Source organism: Pelodiscus sinensis, chromosome 25 (genome assembly GCF_052426305.1).
Source record: "Pelodiscus sinensis isolate ZL-2025 chromosome 25, ASM5242630v1, whole genome shotgun sequence".
NCBI lineage: Eukaryota > Metazoa > Chordata > Testudines > Trionychidae > Pelodiscus > Pelodiscus sinensis.
Window position 1 is genome coordinate 848,235 of NC_143076.1, and position 23,189 is coordinate 871,423.

The 23,189-nt window shown below is 53.5% G+C and overlaps 1 protein-coding gene and 11 non-coding genes across 12 annotated transcripts in view; 7 read left to right on the forward strand and 5 right to left on the reverse strand.

The window, feature by feature from the left end:
* LOC142826104 (uncharacterized) overlaps positions 1-23,189 on the forward strand; it is a 284,204-nt gene that overhangs the window by 66,538 nt on the left and 194,477 nt on the right.
* On the forward strand, positions 1,227-1,320 carry TRNAI-UAU (transfer RNA isoleucine (anticodon UAU)). The gene is made up of 2 exons: positions 1,227-1,264; positions 1,285-1,320. It is a non-coding gene; the product is annotated as a tRNA-Ile (tRNA).
* Positions 1,995-2,067, forward strand: TRNAK-CUU (transfer RNA lysine (anticodon CUU)). Its single transcript has one exon. It is a non-coding gene; the product is annotated as a tRNA-Lys (tRNA).
* TRNAR-UCU (transfer RNA arginine (anticodon UCU)) lies at positions 3,181-3,285 on the reverse strand. The gene is made up of 2 exons: positions 3,249-3,285; positions 3,181-3,216 (listed from the first exon to the last, which is right to left on the reverse strand). It is a non-coding gene; the product is annotated as a tRNA-Arg (tRNA).
* TRNAS-UGA (transfer RNA serine (anticodon UGA)) lies at positions 5,787-5,868 on the forward strand. The gene has a single exon. It is a non-coding gene; the product is annotated as a tRNA-Ser (tRNA).
* TRNAL-UAA (transfer RNA leucine (anticodon UAA)) lies at positions 8,660-8,742 on the forward strand. The gene has a single exon. It is a non-coding gene; the product is annotated as a tRNA-Leu (tRNA).
* Positions 10,270-10,341, forward strand: TRNAQ-CUG (transfer RNA glutamine (anticodon CUG)). Its single transcript has one exon. It is a non-coding gene; the product is annotated as a tRNA-Gln (tRNA).
* On the forward strand, positions 14,268-14,376 carry TRNAL-CAA (transfer RNA leucine (anticodon CAA)). The gene is made up of 2 exons: positions 14,268-14,305; positions 14,339-14,376. It is a non-coding gene; the product is annotated as a tRNA-Leu (tRNA).
* Positions 15,940-16,012, reverse strand: TRNAV-AAC (transfer RNA valine (anticodon AAC)). Its single transcript has one exon. It is a non-coding gene; the product is annotated as a tRNA-Val (tRNA).
* TRNAM-CAU (transfer RNA methionine (anticodon CAU)) lies at positions 17,032-17,105 on the reverse strand. Its single transcript has one exon. It is a non-coding gene; the product is annotated as a tRNA-Met (tRNA).
* Positions 19,102-19,174, reverse strand: TRNAR-CCU (transfer RNA arginine (anticodon CCU)). Its single transcript has one exon. It is a non-coding gene; the product is annotated as a tRNA-Arg (tRNA).
* On the reverse strand, positions 22,727-22,890 carry LOC149521631 (U1 spliceosomal RNA). Its single transcript, XR_016347873.1, has one exon. It is a non-coding gene; the product is annotated as a U1 spliceosomal RNA (small nuclear RNA).

Consider the following 23,189-nt stretch of genomic DNA (forward strand, 5'->3'; position numbering starts at 1 on the left):
CAGAGGTTCTGTCCACACGGAAAAGTTCTTTTGGAACAATGGCCGTTATTCCAAATAACAATGCAAGAGTCTACACAGCAATTCCGTTAGTTTGAAATAACTCTGAAATAACGGAAGGCTGATTCCAACTTCTGTAGACCTCACTGTACGCAGAAAAATGCCTATTCTGAAATAGCTATTTCAAAATGAGGTGCGTGTACATGCTCCACTTCTGCTATTTCAAAATATCCCCTCCCCAGGGCCATTCTAAGTTATTCCCCCTGGGGCTCTAAATCAAGGTAACACTCTACATTAGGGAAGCCTCCTTGGACTCATTTTGAGGTTTCCCTGCAGTGCAGATGTGCTATTTTCAAATAAACTGTTCCAGAAGAGCTTATTCCAAAATAAATGTGCCGTGTAGACGTAGCCAGAGAGTCCTGAGAGATGAAGCAGCTGGAGGGAAGCCAGGAGAGCAGAGGCCAGTCTGAGAGCTGAGTGTCCCAGGTGTCTACCCCAGGCCTTCTGTCTAGGTCCCAGGTGTAAGGGGCAGCACTAATGACTCTGAATCCTCCAATCTGAGTTCAAATCTCAGTGGGACGGGCTGGGGTGGTTGCTGGGAGGTCCTTGTGCTCCAGGCTTTTCGGCTTCCTTGCCCTGAGGTTCACTAAGGGGGGTTTTGCTTGTCTGAGGCCCATTAGAGCTTCGTGAGCAGACTTGTGGTCAGGTGCCTGATGCCATCACAGTGTCAGGGCAGGTCGCCCATCTGACCCCTGAGCTCAGCCCATGCTGGAGGCAGCCAGAGAGTGTGAGCAGAATGGGGGTGGGGGAGTTGTATACTTTGGGAAGGGTCCTGGCTCCCAGCCACATGCCTTGACCATGACCATCGGTCCCTCCACAAAGTGCATTGTGGGAATAAGAGTTGGGGCAGCAGGAAAGGGGCCAACCCCATAGCCCCATTGAGCAGGTGGAAGAAGATGGGAGTGAATCCTGCTACCTCTCAGGTGCAAAGGGAGCACTAACCCACGTGCAACTCATCTCTAGTGCTCTGGCCTCCAGCAGCTTTGTGCCCCACTAGGGTGGGTTATTTCAGAGACCAGAGAGGAAGAGGGAGGGGTCTCTGGATGTGCGGAGCCCCCTGGCTCTGCCTGTGAAAAGAAAGAACAAGGGCACAGGCAGAAATTTCAATTCCACTTTGTGCGTCTTGACTTTTTCAATTTAAGGACTTTGAAGAAGCACTGCAAATATCTGCTCCAGTGGCGCAATGGGTCAGCGCACAGTACTTATAAGGCAGTACTTGTAGGAGACATGCTGAGGTTGTGAGTTCAAACCTCACCTGGAGCACTCACTTTGAGTCCCTGCTGGGTTGTCCCCTTGCAGTGGTTCCCAAACTTTTCAGCATCACTCCCCCCCTTTTTGATTTTTGAAAACCCTCATGCCGCCCCCCCCCCCAAAAATAGAAGCAAAACTTGTTTTAGCAAAAAAGAAAAAAAATTGATGTGGGGAGGGCTGGGTCACCTCTTCCCCCTCCCCTGGAATTTCTTCACACCCCCTCTCCCTCCTGCCCCGGGCTGGCCCCAGAGCTCAGGCCCTGGGAGTCTGATCAGCAAGTGAGACTCGCCCGTCAGTCCAAGCTGCTTTCTTCCCGGCCACGTAGGAAGGGGCCACTGCAGGTGCACAACTCCCTGGACTGCTGTGACTGTGGAAAGGGGGAAGAGGACACACACTTGTCACTGGGGAACAGGGCGCATGGATCCCACTCGTTCCTGCAGAAAATGAAACAGGCTGAGCATTTTGCAGAGAACAGGCCAGAGCCCTTCTCCTGTCCCTGGAGAGATGGAAATGGGGCCGTTCCTTGTGGGGAAAGAAGTGGGTGTGTTGGGAGTGGGGTTTGAGCTCAAACCTCTCCACAGACCAGAAGCCCACATTAGGGGCAAGAAAGAGCCTTAAGTCAGGCAGTGGAGAACACTTGGCTCCTGTTACGCTGAGATGGGATATTAGGAAACTTTTTGCACACAGCCTGGCTAGCTCAGTTGGTAGAGCATGAGACTCTTAATCTCAGGTTCATGGGTTCAAGCCCCATGCTGGGCAATGCCCTTCTTTAACTCACATTCTCAGTCTGCAAGCAATTGGCTCAGTTTTCATTAGGGCTTTAGAAAGAAAAAGTCTAGTCCTGGGATCCAGCTTTAGTAGAACCAGAGAGAGAGCCAACTGCAATTTCCATCTTCTGAGGAGAAGGGAAGAGGATTTTCTCCTCCTCAGTTCTAGCCACATCAGCCAAGGGAGGAGAAAAAATAACCCTCTGCCCGCTGATTGTCCCCAGTCAGCTTCTGTAGCTTCACCTCCTTCCACAGCAGCTCCAGCTTTGAGCTACAAATCTCAAGGGACTGGTGAGGAAATGAGGAGCTGGCAGCTCAGGTAAGTCACTTCCCTGAGAACAAGAGGTGGAGTGTTCACAAGGTGCATTCCCCTCCCCTGCAGAGCAGGGTGTTGGAAGGACTGAATAACAGAACAGTCAGCCAAGTTCCGCCAAAGTGTGTTTCTGTGGTTCTGTGGTGTAGTAATTTTCGATGTTGCCTAACATGCAAAAGGTCCCTGGTTGAAAGACAGGTTCTGCTCTTATTGCTGCTCCCCTGGGTGCCCAGGTAAGTGCAGCTGCTGCTGACCAGCCTGTTCATGAGCCCAACACCCATGTGACAGGGGAGTGACATCAGCTGAGAATGCCACTTGCTGCCAGCCTGGGGAAGGGAGATGAATCAGGCCAGGCAGCTGCTGGAGGCTTGTGACTTGGCCTCCCCTGCCCTGGGAGGCTGGTGTATTGGGCAGGTTCTGCCTGCTGCCTCCCTTGTGTGACTTGCCCAGTGTCCACAGGCCAAATGTCAGAAAAGCTTCTTCCAAAAAAAGCAGAAGAAAAAGATACACAAATTGGGTTTTGAAATTTGCGTAGGTTTTCCCAGAAGAGTCGTGCAGTGTAGACAGAGCCTGAGTGTTGCTCAGCACTGGTAGGAGACAGGGAGGGACAAAATGGTCTAACAGCACCTGCAGCCTTTCAGAACCACCCTCAGCCCAGCCCCAAGAACCAGCCCTTTCCTCCACCCTCACTGGGGTCTGCTGGGAACTGCCTGGACTCAAGCCCACCCCTGTGTCAGCCTAAGGATTGCCTGGTCTGTAAAAGGTGCCCTGGAAATGAGAAAGCAGCTGAAGTGACTCTGGTGGGACTTGAACCCACAGCCTTTGAATGTCTTGCTGTGCTCATGTTAACCACTACAGCTTAGAAGTCCAACATGCTTTCTATTGCACCACAGAGCCTGCTGGCTGGTGGAGTTTGAAATCTCCACTCTCTGCTTTGCAGCATGGCAATTGCTGGGGGGAAAGAAAGGGGGAGCCAAGTCTGTCTGTTTTGGGAGAGCAGGTAGGAAAAGGGTGGGGGCCACTGAGCCCCTGACCCTTAAAGTAAGGGATAAGAAAGAACTGAGCTGCAGTTGGAGAGTGTGGGCATCGATCCCACTGCCTCTCGCATGCTAAGCGAGCGCTCTACCACTTGAGCTAATTCCCCTGCTGGGACAAAATGAAAGCTCTCCTGCCCCACGCACATTGTTCCAGAGCCCACAAGGTTCCTGCAGATGCCCAAGGCTTCTTTCGGAAAGGGCCACTTGTGATTTATTTCGAAGTAAGTGCTGTGTAGCCAGCCCCAAATTACAAAATAAGCTATTTCAAAATAGGCGCATTGATAATTTTGAGCTATGGGATGCACCCCTAGTGAGTTAGAGCCCAGCTCTGCCCCCAGCTCCCTGCTCCACCCACCCACGTACTGACTCCCTCGCTGCCATGGGGCTGTTTGCATTGGCCTCCTCTCTCTGTAGCCAGGCTTCAGCCAGGACTGAGACTCAGGGGAAACCTCACAAAGGAGATTCCAGGCAGCCAGGCCATGGGGGTCTCTGAGATGCCCCAGCCCTGCAGCCTGTCCCACCTGGCTGTTGCCAGGGTCCCTCTGTGAGGTCACTGCCTCCCAGCCAATGAGCTGAGGTGCTGCACAAGGCCCTTATGATGTCACTGCTGCCTCTCAGGGCTCATGTCCTGCCCCTGGCCAGCCCCTTGGCATGTGTGAGCTGCTCCCCCTCTGCCCCCCTCACTCAGGGCTGGTTCTGGGGCTCACACAGGGAACATCAGAGGCTGCTCAGGGGGACATATTGGGGCCTGTGAGTGTTGCTGTCCTGCTGTACAGACACGGACATAGAGCCTCAGGAGGTTGCAGTGGTGGGAGACACTTCCCTGGTTTCGGGAGGGAGACGAGACGTCAGGGCCCATGACTTGGAGCCAGCTACAGATACCCATGGAAAGCTGATTTTCAGAGGGGTGTGATCAGCCCTTCCTGTGTATCTGGCTTCTTCACAGGGGCTTAATCAGGAGCTAAAAGTTGAAGAAGGGTCATTTAGAAGGGTGAATTTCTTTCCCTGGCAACTTTTTCTGTGTGCTGCATGGGCCTAATGGACAAGGCACTGGCCTCCTGAGTCAGGTGTTGTGGGTTCAAGTCCCAGCTGGGGTGACAGTTTCCTTTCACTGACAAAGAGTTCCTCTGCTCTCTGAAGTAGTTGGCAAGGGTGATGGGCAGTTGCTGTCTCCTTCTCTACAGAAACTGTTCAGACCCCTCACTAGCAAGTGCTGGTGTTGGGTGCAGATCTGGTTGCTTAAAGCCCAGGTATCCAAAGTCTGAATGAAGGGGCACATTCTGCTCTAGAAGGCCCAGGAGTGACAGCCAGATGGAGGTGGCTGTAGCAGGGTCTGTATGGAAACAAAGAGGAGCCTGAGGATGAGAAGGCCCATGAGAGGCAGAGACTCCAGAGGGGGGGGGGAGGGGAAGCTCTGGGGAAGCACGGCAGCACTGTGCATACTGTGAGGAACTGGACTGAATCCCGGGGTGTGGGGAGCCCCTGTCTCCAGGGAGAGTTGTGGAGTCTGGGATGGAGACACCTGGGAAGCAGCGGCTGCAGCTTTAGGATGACAACGCTGATGACCTGCAGCTCCAGGGGAGGCAGGAGGACTCCCAAACGGCTTCAGGCAGCGGGGAGGGAACATCAGGTGAGTGCTGGGAGGTTGCAACACCCAGGACATATCGACACTTGCAGTTCCTTCAGGAGAGGGATGCAAATGGAGACATTCAAAATTGTAAATGAAACCGGGATTTAAATATCCCGCGCTACATTTGCATAATCGTGTCCGGGTGCTGTTTCAAAATACTTTATTATGAAATAAAAAACACTGTTTAGATGCAGTTATTTGGGGAGAAAACCCTTCTTCCGAAATAACCCTTAAACACTCCCCTCTGGTCTGGACCTAACAGCAGTGTCAGCGTTTGCTAGTCGGGGCTCTGGACAGCCCCTGCACAGAGGGAGATGGCAACTGCGGGACGCCCTGGCCAACTGTCCCAATGTCTCACAGCAGAAAAGAAAACAAAAGAGGCCAATGCAAAGAGCCTCATGGCAGCCAGGGAGTCAGCACGTCGGTGGGTGGGGCAGGGAGCTGGGGGCAGAGCTGGGCTCTAACTCGCTGGGTGATCTTGGCCCATTCAGTGAACCTCTCCCTGTCTCCATGGCCCTGTCTGTACAGCAGGGACAGCAATACTCACAGGCCCTGCAGGAGGGGGCTGGTTTGATGCTTCACCCCACGGCCCAGCAATGAGCCCCCCCAAGCTCCCTCTGTGCTCGGGGAGCCAGGTTTGCTGTGTGAATTCGGTGGGGGAGGTGCCGTCAGGCCTGGGCACTGGGATTAGTTACCAGTTTCCCTGGCCCTGGGGCATTGCTGAGCTCACAGCTGTGATGGCCGAGTGGTTAAGGCATTGGCCTTGAAATTCAATAGGGTTTCCCTGCACATGTTCAAATCCTGCTCACAGCAAGGCCTGTGTTTTGACCACACCCCTGACCAGGCAACAAACTGCACAACTCCTGCGCCACTCTCCCTGCCCCCAGTCAATCCCTTTCTGCACCTTTCCGAGAGAGACAGGGGGCCTGGTGCCTCGTTGTGGGTCCCTGAGCTCTAGGGAAATGCTCAGCTCCTGCAGCCTCTGCCCCTTGCCCAGCACCCAATGGCTCAGCCCTACCCCTGGGGGCTGCCCTGCTCCCGTGTGTGATAGGAGTTGAGAGAATGGAGCATCTGGGCCTGCCCCCAAAGGTCCATCCATGAAGGGCAGAAATGCTGGGGATATGAAGTGGGTCACTCCTCCCAAGGTGCACAGCCCCTCCCCCCCTTCCCTGTGTTGGGAGCAAAGGGTCTAGAGAAGTATTGGGGAGGGGAAACAGGGGGGGGGGTCTTGTTCCCTGCTCTTGCTCTGCCTTGGGCAAAGAATTAGTTACAGAATATTTGTCCAACTTTATGTACAGAGAAAAACTGACAAGCATGTCTCTGTCCCATGTTTCTGTGGGGTAGTGGTTATCATGTTTGCTTAATATGCAAAAGCCTCCAGGTTCAAAGCCAAGCAGAAACAGGGGTGAGGGGGTTCTGCTCTTATTGTGGCTCCCCAGGTAAACACAGCTCCTGCTGCTTGGGAAAAGCCCAACTCCCAGGCTGAGTAAACCAAGGAACAGCAGGAGCCCTGCCCTAGAAAGGGGCCAGTGTGTGTGAGTGCATGGCCCAGACAGACAGCCCCAGGCTGGGAGGACAGAGCTGCCTGACATCTCTAGTGCTCCTCAGGACCACAGGGGCACATGGGTGTTAACAACATGCTCATGTGGTGCCATGTTCCAGCCAGGCCAACAGGAAGTGTTTCTTGTGGCATAACCCTGTGGCTTCCAAAGTTGAATAGCTCTGCATTAAGGGTTCTCATTAATGTCAAGAACCTCAAGCAATGTAAAGCCAGAGTATGATGGACCTGGAAATGAAAATATCGCTAGTAGAACTTTTTCCAAGGGGGCACTTGGAGTTGAACCCAGGACCACTTGATCTGCTGTCAAACTCTCTACCACGGAACTACACCCTTGTGAAAGTAGACACCTGCATCCAGTGTTGGGAACTGGGCAGGGAACAAGAGACTTTTTTGTAACATACCTCTCAGGTGGAAGGGACCCTCACAGACCCCAGAGTGTGACTGGTGCTAACAAGGGATTTGCCTTGAAAGCAGCAGAGCTGGGGCAGGACAGAGAGTCCTGGGAGATGAAGGGGCTGGAGGGAAGCCAGGAGAAGAGGCCAGCCTGAGAGTTGAGAGGCCCAGGTGCCCCCGTGGGCTGTCAGCTGTAGGTGCCATGGTGCAAGGGGCAGCACTCGGGACTCTGAATCCTCCAAGATGAATTCAAGTCTCAGTGGGACTGGCTGGGCTGGTTACTGCAAGGTCCTCGCGCTTCATGTACTTTGGCTTCCTTGTCCTTAGGGACAGTGGAGACAATTTTGTTCCTCCTGCTGGGTGTCTGAGGCCACTGGAGCTTGGTCTCCAGACTGAGCAGGCAGGTGGGAGGGGTCTGATGCCGTCACAGCTGCAAGACAAGTCACCCACCTGGCCCCTGAGCTCAGCATGTGGGCGACACCCAGACAGTGTGAGTGGAACAGAGGGTCGGTGGGGGGAGGGGAATTCATATATTTTAGGAAGGGTCCTGAGTCCTGGCTCCCAGCTACACGCCTTGGAACAAAGACCAACGGCCCCTGCACAAAGTGCATTGTGGGAATAAGAGTTGGGGCAGCAGGAAAGGAGACAACCCCTCAGCACCAGCAAGTAGTGGAAGAAGATGGGAGTGAATCCTGCTACCTCTCCCTTGCTACCTCTCACTGCAGCACTTTTCCAATGCAGCTAATTCTGCCCCACCTGCAACCTCTCTCCAGTGCTCCTGCCACTGCCTGGCCCAGGAGGGCTGGTGACCAGCAGCTCTCTGCCCCAGCGTGGCTGGCTTTTGGGGACAGCAACTAGGAATTTGTGGGGCTACTGCAGCTACTTAGCCCCCTGGCTGGCTCTGCCAGTAAAAAGACAAACAAGGATTTCTCCCAGCATTGATCCCTCTACCTCTCACATACTAACTGAACACATTGCCATTTGAGCTAATACCCCTGCGGGGTTGCGTTTACATTGGTCAGTTTTTCCAGAAAATCAGACGCTTTTCCAGAAAAACTTGCCAGCTGTCTACACTGGCCGCTTGAATTTCCACAAAAGCACTGACTTCCTACTGTAAGAAATCAGTGCTTCTTGCGGAAATACTATGCTGCTCCCATTCAGGCAAAAGTCCCTTTTGCGCAAAACTTTTGTGCAAGAGGGCCAGTGTAAACAGCTCAGATTTGCAAAAATGGCGATCGGGGCTTTTTTTGCGGAAAAGCGCGTCTAGATTGGCACGGACGCTTTTCTGCAAAAAGTGCTTTTGTGGCAAGCGTCCGTGCCAATCTAGATGTTCTGTTCCGAAAATGCTTTTAACGGAAAACTTTTCCGTTAAAAGCATTTCCGGAAAATCATGCCAATCTAGACGCAGCCTGGGCGAAGGGGGGGGGGGGGTATTTTCCCCACCAGGCCTTTGTCCCTCGGAATCCCTGGGGACGCTGAGCTTTGTCTTGTTTGGTTTTCCTTCTTCCCTCCTCACTGGGGGGAGGGGGCGACTCTCTTGCCCTGGTGGTGGGAAGTCCTAGCACAGAGATGGGATGGACAGATGCTCTGAGAGTGAGTCCCTGGTCTGTTTGGAGAGAGAACTTTCACCCTTCCAGCATTCCAAGTACCACCAAGATGGCCGAGTGGTTAAGGCGTTGGACTTAAGCTCCAATAGATGTTTGTCTGTGTGGGTTCAAACCCCACTCCTGGTAGCTTCATATTTTGGAGAGACATCAATCTGGATGGTGCTTTGTCCTGCTGTGAGGCAGGGGGCTGGACTTAATCTCTGAAGGTCCCTTTGGCTATGTCTGCACTGGTGGTATCTTGCGCAAGGGTTCTTATGCAAGAACACATCTTCCCTGCCATGTGCGAGATGTGTTTTTGGGCAACAGCATCCATGGCAGTGTGGACGCTCTCTTGTTCAAGAAAGCTCTGATGGCCATTTTAGCCATAGAGCTTTCTTGCACAAGAAACACCTGTCCCATGACCACACTGCTCTCTTATGCAAGAGCTCTTGAGCAAGAGGACTCACACCTGTTAGAAAAGAGCGTAGCTCTTATGCAAGAAGCCCTTTCTTACCACGCTTTACTGTAAAACTTCTTGGCTATGTCTAGACTACATCCCTTTTTCAGAAAAGGGATGTAAATTAGATGTATTGCAATTGCTAATGAAGCGGGGATTTAAATCTCCCGCGCTTCATTAGCATAAAAATGGCTGCCACTCTTTTTGTCGGAGAAAAGCGCCAGTCTAGACGCTGATCTTTCGAAAAATAAAGCCTTTCCCAAAAGTGCAACCTCTGCAGCTCCTGCAACCGTGGAGAGTGACTCTCATCCCCCCTCCCTTGGGATGGGCAATGGCAACAGGTGGAGGAGCTGGGAGAGAAGTCCCAGAGAGCAGCCCCATGACTAAGCTGGCCAAGCAGCTGCTGGGTATCGGGGAGGTGAGGGAGGCAGCCCCCAGTGGTGCCTGGCCAATGTGTCTGCTATTCCTGCCATCCCTCCCTACGTAGCTGGAGTTGGCCATGTCCCCACAGCAGGAAGCCGAAGGGGGCAAAGAGCAGAAGTGCTGGAAGCTGGTGGGGGTGGCCTCTGGGTTTGATTTAGTGAGTCTTAGTTGGACTTGCTAAATCAAACGCTGTAAGATCGATTGTGGCCATTCATCCCCAGCTGGACGTGGTCCTTGTTCTTCTGCAGGACACGGCCAAAGGAGAGTAAGGACAAGCCAATGGGCATCCAGATCAGATCACACCCTTGTGGAATGGATGGAAACAGAAACCAGACACACACACAGAGCCGGTTTGAATTGGTTCCAGCTGAGGGACGGGTTTGTCTGGTTTATGTGCATTGGCACTAGAGCATGTTAGGGGTTTGTGGTCATTTGAAGAATCCCTGTTCAATAGAAATCCAAAGTGTGACACAGCTGGAGATGTAAAAGTTTCATTTCAATTGATGAGCTTTTTAAGGGGGCACTTGCTACACCCCCAGAGCAACCATGTGTTTGCATCCAGTGTTGGGAACGGAGCAGGAAACGAGGCTTTTGTGTGACACACATCTCAGGTGGGAGGGACCCTCACTGACCCCCAGAGTGTGACTGGTTTTAACAAGGACTTTGCCCTGAAAGCAGCAGAGCTGGGGCAGGACAGGGAGTCCTGGGAGATGAAGCAGCTGGAGGGAGCCAGGAGAGCAGGGGCCAGCCTGAGAGCTGAGAGTCAGAGGTGCCCACTGCACTTTCACACCACAGGTCCTATAGTGTAAGGGGCAGCACTCAGGACTCTGAATCCTGCAATCTGAGTTCAAATCTCAGTGGGACCTACTAAGACTCTGCTGGTTGTTACAAGGTGCTGGTGCTTCTGCTTCTATGCACTAAGGTTCAACAAAGAGAGTTTTGTTCCTCTTGCTGGGTGTCTGAGGCCCCCTGGAGCTCCATCTCCAGACTTAGCAGGTGGGCAGGAAGGGCCTGATGCCCTCACAGCTGCAAGGAAGGTCACCCACCTGGCCCCTGAGCTCAGCCTGTGCTGGAGGAAGCCAGACAGTGTGAGCGGGTCAGAGGGAGGATTGGGGGAAGGGTCTTGAGTCCTGGCTCCCAGCCACGCACCTTGGCACAAAGACCAATGGCCCCTGCACAAAGTGCATTGTGGGAATAAGAATTGGGGCAGCAGGAAAGGGGCCGGCCCCTCAGTACCAGGGCACGGGCAGAAGATGGGAGTGAATCCTGCTACCTCTGCCATGGCTTAGCCCGGGAGGGCTGGGGTCTAGCAATTTTTCACCCCAGCTTTGTGGGAAGCCAAGTAGGAAGGGGCCATTGCAGGTGCACAGCCCCCTGGCCTGCTGTGTCTGTGGGAAGGGTTCAAGCCCCTTGCTGGGTGAAGCCCTTCTTTATCTCACATTCTCAGTTTGCAAACAGTTCACCCTCAGCTTTCACCAGGGTTTTAGAAAGAAAAAGTCTAGTCCTGGGGTCCAGCTTTAGTAGAACCCGAGAGAGAACCAACTGCAATTTCCATCTTCTGAGGAGAAGGGAAGAGGATTTTCTTCTCCTCAGTTCTAGCCACAACAGCCCAGGGAGGAGAAAAAATAACCCTCCGCCCACTGATTGTCCCCTGTCAGCTTCTGTAGCTTCACCTCCTGCCACAGCAGCTCCAGCTTTGAGCTACAAATCTCAAGAGGCTGGTGAGGAAATGAGGAGCTGGCAGCTCGGGTGAGTCGCTTCCATGAGAACAAGAGGTGGAGTGTTCACAAGGTGCAGAGCAGGGTGCTAGAAAGTTTTGAAATTTGCGTAGCTTTTTGCAGAAGAACAGTGCAGTGTAGACATAGCCTGAGTGTTGCTCAGCACTAGTAGGAGACAGGGAGGGAGAAAACGATCTAACGGCACCTGCAGCCATTCAGAACGACCCCCAAACCCAACCCCAAGAACCAGCCCTTCCCTCCACCCTCACTGGGGTCTGCTGGAACTGTCTGGACTCAAACCTACCCCGGTTTCACCCTAAGGATTCCCTGGTCTGTAAAAGCTGCGCCCTGGAAATGAGAAAGCAGGTAAAGTGACACTCGTGGGACTTGAACCCACAGCCTTTGAATGGTTAGCTGGGCTCACATGAATTGCTGTAGTTTAAAAGTCCAACATGCTTTCCATTGCACCACAGAGCCTGGTATCACCACTCTCTGCTTTGCAGCATGGCCATTGCTGGGGGAAGAGAAAGGGGAGCCAGGTCTGCCTCTTTTGGGAGAGCAGGTAGGAAGAGGAAGGGGGCCACTGAGCCCCTGACAGTGAAAATAAGAGATGAGAAGAAAGCTACAGTTGGAGAATGTGGGCATTGATCCCACTGCCTCTCGCATGCTAACCGAGCGCTCCATTCCCCTACCCCTGAAAGAGTCTGCTACCTCAACTACCTTGTTCCAGAGCCTGTAACGTCCCTGCAGCAAAAAACTTCAGGACCCGACTTCAAAGAGGAACTGCTGAGCTACACTTCATCTTCAAGTTTGACACAATCAACTCTGGATCAAACAAAGACTGTGAATGGCTCGCTAACTAGAAAGGCAGCTTCTCCTCTCTTGGAATTCACACCTCCAGATCAGCTGCTAGAAGTGGGCCTCATCCTCCTTGATTGGATCCACCTCGTCATCTCCAGCCTCATTCTGGCCTGCATATTTATACCTGCCTCTGGATATTTCCACTACATGCATCTGACGAAGTGGGTCTTTGCCCACGAAAGCTTATGCTCCTACACTTCAGTTAGTCTATAAGATGCCACAGGACTCCTCGCCGCTATAACGTCCCTGCGGCTGCCTAAGGCTTCTCTCTGAAAGGGCCACTTGTGAGACTGACACCTGTGGGCCGGCAAGGTCGGAGGTTTAGGACATGATGCTCATATCACACAGACACATCTTAAGAGCAAGGCCCTTATTTCAAACCATAACGGGCTCGCTGTTCCGATGTCCCTGTGAACCTCATGGCGCGAGGAGTGCGGAGTGAGGGATCGGAATTGTGATTTATTTGGAAACAAGTGCTGTGTAGCCAGCGCCAAAATACAAAATAAGCTATTTCAAAATTGACTTGAAATAAGCTACCCAATTGCATCGCTTATTCTGAGCTATGGGACGCACCCTAGTGAGTTAGAGCCCAGCTCTGCCCCCAGTTTCCTGCCCACCCACAATGAGCTTAGGTGCTGCAAAAGTTCCTTGGGAGAAGAATTTTTCCCATCAGTGGAGAACATGGGTATTGATCCCACTGCCTCTTACATGCCAAGCAAGCGCTCGACTACTTGAGCTAATTCCCCTGCTATAGCAACAGGGCCCCTCTTGGAGGCTCTTCCCTTCTCCACAGGAACGTCTGTCTTCTAGTTCAGCTAGTCGAGGGAAAGGAAAAGGCTCCAACGAGGCTCCTCCTCACACTCGTGCTTGGGACCCTCATTCTCTCTCTGGCCTCAAGGGCAGATCTCCAGAAGGAGACTCCCTGCAGCAAAGCCATGGGGGGGCTCTGAGACTCCCTGCAGCAAAGTCTCTGAGGTTTCCTCTGCCCTGCAGCCTGTCCCACCTGGTCATTGTCATGGAGTCTCTGTGAGGTCATCACCTCCCAACCTCCTTTAGCCAATAAGATGAGGGGCTGCGAAAGGCCCTTGTGATGTCACTGCCACACCCACCCCTGCCCTCCAGGGCTAATGTCCTGCCCCAGGCAGCCCCTTTGCCTGGCTGAGCTGCTCCCAGGGGTGAAAGTGACACATTTCTTACAGGGACTGTTCTATTGGGCACCACCCCTTGGGCTGGGCAGGAGGGAGGGGGAGGCTCAAGGCAGGAAGTGGGGGGAGGGGTTGTGATAGGACAGTACCTGTCAGAAATTAAAGTGTGGAGTGGAGTGTGAGAGGCTCAAGGCAGGGATCTGGGGATTGTGTGTTGGGGGTGGGGCTCAGGACAGGGGTGAAGATGTGGAAGGGTAGAGAAGTCAGGGCACAGGATTAGGGATGTGGGGGTGCTTGGGGCTGGGACTGTCTGTGTGTGTTGAGGGGATCACTGGGACTAGATTCCCAGCTCCCTCTGCTCTGGGCTCCCTGAGGCCCTTTAACACACAAGGGCTTTGTCTGCAGTGCACTGAGGAGAGGAACCCCTGAGCCAGTGATGCCGCTTTGCCCAGGTTGGCAGGGACAGGAAGCAGGCCGGGTGCCCAGTAACACCAGACAGATGTGCACATCTGCATATGAGCAGCAGCTGTTGTGGGACTCTAGAAATCTCCCCCTAGGTCTAATTCCCCACGTGCCAGGCACCAGTCAAAGCCAGGGCTCTGGGGTCTCAAGCAGAACACTGCTGGGGGCGGATACGTGTCTATTTGAGGCAGGTTCCTCACTCCCACGTCCCAGACACGTGCTGTGGCACAAAGACCAACGGTCCCTGCACAAAGTGTGTCCCAGAGATAAGCGTTAGCCCCGGGAACAAGCATCGCCCTGCAGAAGAGACACCCCTGGTATGGAGCTAACAAGCCCAGGAGCCACCCAGCTCAGGATCCCCAGGCACTGACACAGACTCCCTGGCACAGGAGAATCCCAGGCCTCAGTTCTGCCGGCCAGAGTTTTCTCCTCTTCTCTTTCTTGTCAGCTCCCTGCAAAACACCCTACAACGGTAGATGAGGGTGAGTGGGGATAAACCCAGCTGGGCTGCAGAGCGGCTGTTAGGTGGGGAAAGAGAGGCTCCCGCCGCCTCCCCGAGCAACTCACACATGTAAGAAAACTGCCATTGGAGGTAGCTGCATAGATGTCAGGATGGCCGAGTGGTCTAAGGTGCCAGACTCAAGGACCTGTCTTTCCCTTAGTTGGGTGTTCTGCTCTTCAAATGGAGACGTGGGTTCAAATCCCACTCCTGACACATCCTCTTTTCTTATATCATCTCTTTTATGTCTAGAGAGGTGACCTCATTTCCCCATTTCGCCTGACATTGTAGGAGCCCTTGCTCCTCCCACATGCTCATGAAAGCATTTCTCTTAGGCTGCATCTACACAGCAGCATTCCTTGGGCATAACGGCCATTACACTGCAATAACAATGGGAGCATCTACACAGCAATTCCATTATTCCGACGTCTGTAGCGCTCCATCCAGACCAGTGGTCTGAGGAGCCAGGAGGTTTCCAGGCTGCAGACAGACAAGCCCACAGGCAAAGACAAAGCGAAGTCCCAGCCACTTCCTGCTCAGCCCAGTGGGGTCTCTGTGTGGCCCCCAGACCTTTTGTTTGCCGTTCCCCAGGTGCAGGGGCCCAGATTCAGCAACACTCACAGGCCCCACAGGAGGAGGCTGGTTTCCTGCTTCACCCCACAGCCCAGCAATGAGCCCACAGACTCCCCCTGTGCTCTGGAAGCCAGGTTAGCCGTGTGAATTGTGTGGGGGTAGGTAACATCAGGCCTGGGCACTGGGATTATTTACCAGTTTCCCTGGGGGCCCTGCTGTTTTCACAGCACAAATATCTTTCCCAATCCCCCTGAGTCGTCCCTTTCCCAAGCTGAGAAGAAAAAGTTCCATGAACTCCTGGGAGCTGCTGTTCCAAAGAAGAGGCATTTCCCGTGGAGAAGATGGTCAAGACCAATCCCCTACACAGAGCCCCAGAAAATACCAATGGACACTGGGCACTTGTAACGCTCCTTCTCGGACAGTGCTACGGAATGGATCTGGCTGGCCATCGGGCTGACTAACCCATCAACAGACGAGTCCCCGTGAGACTTCTCAGCCCAAGTGTAGAGACTGTGGGGTCTCCCGCTCCCAGCCCAGTGGCAGAGAGGCAGCGCCCTGAGGAGCCTAACACATAAAAATCTTTTCCCGAGGCAGCAGAGACCTTTGAAGGGAATGGAGACGTAAGGTCAGAAGGAAGGAGAACAAGTCACCTCTTCCCAGGTGAGATGTGGTGGGAAACTTCCAGATCCGGTGCAAGCCGAGCTCCAAGGGCTGGTTCCTGCCTGGTGGCTCCTTGCAGGGCCTGGCTTGAGAAGTGCCAAGGAGCCATGTGTGACCAGGATAAAGGGTGCAGAAGGACCTGGATGAAGGAGCAGGGTGGGGGAGCAGGAACAAAGCAAGCTGGGGGTGCTGGGTGAGAAGAAAGCGAGGGGTATGGGGTGGCTGGGGTCTGAGCATGAGGCGGGACATTATGTGGCTTTGTGTCCACTTGCACCAAAGGTGACAGCCACACTGCCCCGAAGGTGAACAGCCACAGTTGTGGCACTTCCAGGGTGGGCCCTGGACTGTGTGGCCGCAATGACCTGGTGTCAGCCAAGGCACCACTGAGAAGTCTCAGGGCCCCCCTCCACGTTCTCCTTTCTCAGCCTAACCTGCCTCCCACAAGCTCCTGAAAGCCACACACATGCTGCCAAACCCTGCACCAGGTGGCAGGCCCTGGAACTGCCTTGTGGGCACCCAGGGGAACCGCAATAAGAGAAGACCCTGTGTTTCTGCCTGGCTTTGAACCAGGGACCTTTTGCGTGTTAGGCAAATGTGATAACCACTACACCACAGAAACACACTTAAAAATCTTTTCTGCTACTGCACTTAAACTTGGGCAAATATTCGGTTGCTAACCCTTTGGCCAACAGAGATTGCTGCGGGGCAAAGGAATTCTCTGATGTCTATTTTGTGCCCTCAGGAAGGGACCAAACTGAAGGAGGCAGGGCCCCCACCTGGGGACTCCAACCTAGACCCTGAGACCAAGGGGTTTACAAGCCTAATAATAAAAGTTCGCTGCATTTCTTCCTCCCACAACCCTGCAGAACTTCAAAACCTACAGTCCGAGAGGAGATGTGCATGTTAGAGCCTCCGCCCACTGAGCTGTCGCCTTCTGTGCCCAGGGAGCCAGACACTGCCAGGGTGGGAAGGCAGGAGGGAAATGGGGAATGGCCGAACTTTGTGAGGTAATGGTGTTATCTGGGACCGTACATAGAACAGTTTACAAGTGGGTCTGAGTAGGGCACCGTGGCTTGGCAGGCTGAAGCTTTGTGTAATAAACAGGGTATCCTGGGTTCAATTTCTGGAGTTGCCTTGTTGCAGCCTTTACTCACATTTACTTATGCCCTTCTGGGACACAGAAGAGGCCTCCCCTGGCCACCCATGGAACTGCTGGTTCAGGAAAAGGCTGATCAGGGAGGGGTGTTTGGAAGAAGGAAACCACAAGCCCCAAGAGGTTTCTCCCCCCACCCCCCCCACCCCAGGTGAGAAGCTCCTCCTGACACCCACAGACCCTGACTCTCCATGGCTGCAGGAGGTGAAGAGGTTGCACCCTCAGGCTCTCTAGGTGCTGACACCCCCAGAGAATCACAAGGGTGTGTGGTGCTGGCTCTCCTGTCCCAGCAATTGCAGTCAGAGCCCTGCCTTGCCAGTGCCAGTCACAGCAGCCTCTGCACCTGCTCCAGGCTTGTGGTTTCCTTCTTCCCAACACTCCTCCCACATCAGCCTTTTCCTGAAGCAGCAGTTTCATGGGTGGCCAGGGGAGGCCTCTTCTGTGTCCCAGAAGGACCTAGGAAAATGTGAGCAAAGGTTACAGCAAGGCACCACTGGGACTTGAACCCAGGATCTCCTGTTTATGAGGCTGGCGCTTTAGCCAGCTAAGCCATGGTGCCCTCCTCCAAAGTCTCTTTAAAATGGCTCTTTATGTTTCCAGACAACACTTTTGACTCCCAAAGTGCAGCCGTTCCCCACTTCCCTCCAGCCATCGAGCCCAGGTGGTGTCTGGCCCCCTGGGCACAGAAAGCTACAGCTCCGTGGGCAGGGGGCTTTGGCTTCCTTGCCCATGGGATGCTGTTGCAGGGAGGGCTGCTCAGCAGGGTTGGGGTTCACCTGTTGAGGAAGGGAAGAGTATTTGGGTGCAGACTGGCTAACCTAGTGAGGAGGCTTTAAACTAGGTTTGATGGGGGCAGGTGCCCAAAGCCCACAGGTAAGTGAACAACATGGACACCTGGGAGATGGGCCAGAAATGGGAGGGAGCAGGGGCTGTAACCGCAGAGATAAAGGAGGGACACGGGACCACTGGGAAGCAAAATCGAATCTGTGTCTTAGATGCTGGTGTAGACACACGGGAACTATGGGTAATGAGCAGGAAGAAGTTGGTATCACTGGGACTTGGTGGGTTAATACACTTTACTGGAATATTGGACAGAGGGGTAGAGCTCACTCGGGAAGGATTGGCAGGGAAAAGGGAGGAGGAGTTTACTTATCTATGAAACATGCGAACACTTGGCCTGAGGCAGAGTTGGACACAGGAGACAGACTTCTCAGGAGTCTCTGGGTGAGGTTAAAGGGGTAAAACCCCAGGGTGATGTCACACTAGGCGTCTATTCCAGACACCTCCCCAGGCAGAAGAGGTGCCTGAGGCTTTTTAAACAATTAACAAAATCATCCAAAGTGCAGCTGGTTTCACACACACTCAGCCTCACCCACAGCTGGGAGGCAGTTTGCAGAGAGCTGAAAAGAAACAGAAGAGGGGAAACTGGAGCCTGGCAGAACCAAGTCTTGGGATTCTTCTGTGTCCAGATGTGCTAAGCAGCTGGCAGCCAAGCTCCCAAGTGCTGGTCTGTTCCCACCCTCCCCAGACAGGCAAATCCCCTCTTCTGGGTGTTACAGGCTGGACTTTGCCTGCCTGACTTTTAGCCAGGGAACTCCTCCCACACCTGCAGTTCATCCACCTCCCAGAGAGGCAGCAGTTCAGAAGAAGTGCCGTGTGTGTGGGAGGTGTGGGGTGTTCAAGGGGGGCATTTCCCTTCATGTGTAAAAACTATCACAGCCATGGGGGCTCACACACACACAGGGGCACACGCCCTCAATATTGGTGCCCAGGACAAAACTCGTTCCGCTCCTGGAACAGGAACAGTGACTAGCAGTGAGGCCCCTCCCTGGTAGCACCGTGTCAGACGGTTTCTTCTCGGCCTGGTACCTCCTGAATGCTGGGAGCAGCTGCCTGGCCCGAGGGGCTGCAGTTCTCTGGAGAGAGGGGCTGGGGCCGGTGGCTGCAGGAAAACCCTTCTGCTGTGTCTGCGGCTGAGCGGCACAAAGGAAAATAAAAGATCCCTTGGTGGATGGACGTGCCTGAGGAAAGAAGCTGAAAGCGCAATAGATACATAAAAGGGCACAAGGGACAGTTTGAGTCTCACTCACGGCAGGTGGCACAGCTCAGCCAGGGGACCTTATCCACTCATCCACTCATCGAGCTTCCCAGTTTCTCCACCACCCAAACCCAAACTGCTCAATGGGCCTTGCCCGCACCATGCTCAGGGCCTGGGGATTTTCTGTTCATTTGCCAGATCAAATAACTAGCTGTCCCCATCCACCGCTCTGAAGTCTCTGCCTCTCGTCCTCCGCTTTGTCTCCAGACAGACCCTGCTCTGTTATAGCTGCCTCCCTGCCTCCCTCTGGCTGTCACTTCTAGACCAAGATGTGCCCCTTCATTCTGACTTTGAATACCTGGGCTTTCAGCACTCAGATCTGCACCTAACATCAGCATTTGCTAGTGAGGGGTCTGAACAGCTTCTGCAGAGAGGGAGACAGCAACTGTGGAGCATCCTTGCCAACTGTTTCAGTGAGCAGAGGAAGGTAAACTCTTTGTCACTGAAAAAGAACCATCACCCCAAGTGGGACTTGAACCCACAATCCCTGGCTTAGGATGCCAGTGCCTTGTCCATTAGGCCACTGGGGCACACAGAAAAAAACTGCTGGAGACAGAAATTCACCCTTCTGAATGTCCCTTCTTCAACTTTTAGCTCCTGATTAAGCCCCTTTGAAGAAGCCAGATACACAGGAAGGGCTGATCACACCCCTCTGAAAATCAGCTTTCCATGGGTATCTGTAGCTGGCTCCAAGTCATGGGCCCTGACATCTCGTCTCCCTCCCGAAACCAGGGAAGTGTCTCCCACGGCTACAGCCTCCTGAGGCTCTATGGCCGTGTCTGTACAGCAGGGACAGCAACACTCACAGCCCCACAGGAGGGCCCCTGGACTAGCAATGTGGCCCCCTGAGCAGCCTCTGATGTTCCCTGCGTGAGCCCCAGAACCAGCCCTGAGTGACAGGGGCAGGGGGAGCAGCTCACACATGCCAAGGGGCTGGCCAGAGGCAGGACATGAGTCTGCAAAGCAGCAGTGACATCACAAGGAACTTTTGCAGCACCTCAGCTCATTGGCTGGGAGGCAGTGACCTCACAGAGGGTCCATGGCAACAGCCAGGTGGGACAGGCTGCAGGGCTGGGGCATCTCAGAGACCCCCATGGCCTGGCTGCCTGGAATCTCCCTTGAGAGGTTTCCCCTTGAGGGCAGAAGGGATTGAGGGTCCCAGCTGGGAGTGTCTCTGTGGAGATTTCCCCTTTCCCCAGGCTGCAGTGGGAGGGGCTGGGGCAGGCAGGGGTACAGGAGGGGCTGGCAAATCCTGCTCACAGCCAGGCCTGTGTTTTGGCCACAAGCCTTTCTAGGGCAACATGGTACCCAAACCCTGAGAAGAACGTGGCCTGTCCCATCAGAAGGGACACCTGCAGAAGGCAACAGAGGCTACAAAAGCAGGAGAGAACATGGGTTGCAGGGTCCTGCCTAACAACAGGAAAACCAGTCTGGCTTTCAGCAGAGCCACCTCCCCATGGACACTGCCAGGGGACCAAGCGCCTCCAGTGGCCCCTCCCTCTCCCCAAAAGCCAGCCCTGGTTGGGGAGAAAGATGCTGGGCCCAGCGGCCTCCCTTCACCTGGCAGAGGCAAAAGTGATGGAGACAGGCCCAGGCGTGTGTGGGCTACAAAAGCCTCTTGTCCCCTTCTCAACTCCTAACAGTGCAAACATCAGGGAGAGCAGCTCAGTGATAGACTACAAATTATATGAGCATTACTTCAAATCCAACTGACCATTCAATGGAAACATTTATCTCTCCAATTCCATTACATTCTAGGTTTCTATTTTTTCTATTCTTTAAATGAATACGAACCCTCACTGCTGTCCTGTGCCAATGCACATAAACCAGGCAAACCCGTCCCTCAGCTGGAGCCAGCTCAAACCCGCCGTGTGTCTGGTTTCTGTTTCCATCCGTTCAACAAGGGTGAGATTTGGAAGCCCAATGGCAGGTCCCTCGTCTCCACGGGCTGTGCTGTGCAGAAGAACAAGAACCACACCCAGCTGGGGAGGAACGGCCTAGTGTGTATTGCAATTGGTGGAGGAGGTGCCCAAATCTACCGGAGATGGGCAGGAGCCTGTTACAAACAGACACTAAACACCGTTATCAGACTGACTGGTGCACATTCCTACCTTCCCTTGTGCACACAACATACCTGGGGCTCTAATTACTGGCCACCTGCCTTTCACACAGATCATTGATCCTTGTGACTTTCAGGTACATTCATATGGCAGCTGTTTAAACATAATGGCTGTGTCTACACTGGCCACTTATTCCGGAAAATCAGCTACTTTTCCTGAATAACTTGCCAGCTGTCTACACTGGCCCCTTGAATTTCCGGAAAAGCACTGATGATCTACTGTAAGAAATCAGCCGCTTTTCCGGAAATACTATGCTGCTCCTGTTCGGGCAAAAGTCCTTTTTCCAGAAAACTGTTCCGAAAAAGGGCCAGTGTAGACAGCACAGTAGTGTTTTCCGCAAAAAAGCCCCACGCCGCCCCCCCTCCCCATCCGCATCCAGATGTGACTCTCGACCCGCAGGTAGAACGGAAGGCCTATTCCTTCAGAGGCGTACAGCGTCGAACGGACTTGACGGCATGGGAAAGAGAAACACAAAACGAGTAGCCGCGGGATCGGCTTACACGGCAGGACTGCATTTTGCAGACCGTAGGCCGACCTTCCTGGTCCGGTTGGGTGCATCTACGCCACAGCCACGGCTCGAAATATGCTACGCTATTTGAGCCGCGCCAATGGCGCTGCTTCTTTCGAGCATCTTTCGAAAGAGCTTATTTTGCCTGCACCGTGGAACGTGTTCGTCAGTGTTCTGGGGAAAGGGTAAAGCGGCAAACGTTGCAGACGGTGCCAAAAGGATTCCTGATACTTTCGTCCGAAGCAGGCAGCGAAGAGCTAAGAAGGGAACTCGCAAAACTCTGAGGGGTGGGAGGGGACAGGACGAGCTGGTTGTCACAGGGTGCTTAAACACCCAGGCTACGTCTACACTGGCACCCTTTTCTGGAAATGCTTAAATGGAACAGTTTTCTGTTATAAGTATTTCCAGAAAAAGTGCATCTACATTGGCAGGATGCTTTTCTGGAAAAGCACTTTTTCCGGAAAAGCGTCCATGCCAATGTAGACGTCATTTTTGCGATCGGGGCTTTTTTGCGGAAAAGAAATATGTGCTGTCTACACTGGCCCTTTTCCATAACAATTTTCCGGAAAAGGACTTTTGCCCGAATGGGAGCAGCATAGTTTTTCTGGAAAAGCACTGATGATTTTACAGTAGATCGTCAGTTTCTTTTCTGGAAATTCAAGGGGCCAGTTTAGACAGCTGGCAAGTTATTCCAGAAAAGCGGCTGATTTTCCAGAATAAGTGGCCAGTGTAGACACAGCCCCAGGCTATGTCTAGACTGGCATGATTTTCCGGAAATGCTTTTAACGGAAAAGTTTTCTGTTAAAAGCATTTTCGGAAAAGCATGTTTAGATTGGCAGGATGCTTTTCCGCAAAAGCACTTTTTGCGGAAAAGCGTCTGTGGCCAATCTAGACGCGCTTTTCCGCAAAAAAGCCCCAATCGCCATTTTCGCTATCGGGGCTTTTTTTCGGAAAACAAGGCTACGTCTACACTGGCCCCTCTTCCGGAAGGGGCATGTAAATTTCAAGAGTCGTCGTAGGGAAATCCGCGGGGGATTTAAATATCCCCCGCGGCATTTAAATAAAAATGTCCGCCGCTTTTTTCCGGCTTTTAAAAAAGCCGGAAAAGAGCGTCTAGACTGGCCCCGATCCTCCGGAAAAAGTGCCCTTTTCCGGAGGCTCTTATTCTTACTTCAAAGTAAGGGGAAACTTCCTGTAAGGCGAGCAAGGTAGCTGAAAAGGGGCATCAATAGCCTAGGAAAGCAATGTGCTCCCTGGGAGATAGCAAAAGAAGCAGAAAAAAGAGCCGCCCCCATGGGCCAGGCCGGACCAAGCCAGAGCACAGACCAAGCAGAGAAAAACACAGAAAACTAGCAATGCTCACTGCAGAGAGAAAAAAGAGCAAGAACAGAAGCAGCAATGTCCCCTCTCCATTTGCCTTGGTCATTTGTCAGTCTATTGTTCACAGCGAGCGCCAGGGGAAAGCATGAACGCAGCCCCCCACTACCACAAATTATGCAGTCAAGTTTCCTACATTTGGGGAAATTGCAGGGGTCAGCCCACCCGCAGTGCAATGGATGAGCCTCACCCTGGGAAAACCACCTTCATGATCATGGTATTTCCCCTGCCAGGTAAGTATGAGTTCCAACCGCACAACCACCGCCTGCCCCCCACCGCCCAAACCCTTTCACATCACGGTGGACGCCTCCTCGCACACCCGCAACGCCGCGCCCCAAACGCTCCCCTACCGCCCGCACCCGCCCCCAAGCCGCCCCCGACACCCACACCGAGCCCTGCGTGCCCAAGGCGGGCCCTGCTTGCCAGCCCGCTCCCACTCCCACAAGCCTCCGCTCGCGTCCACATCTGCATACATGCTCACGCCGCTCCGCCTCTCTGCCCGGGACACGCCCCCGCCTGCCTGTCTGCCCGGGCCTGGAG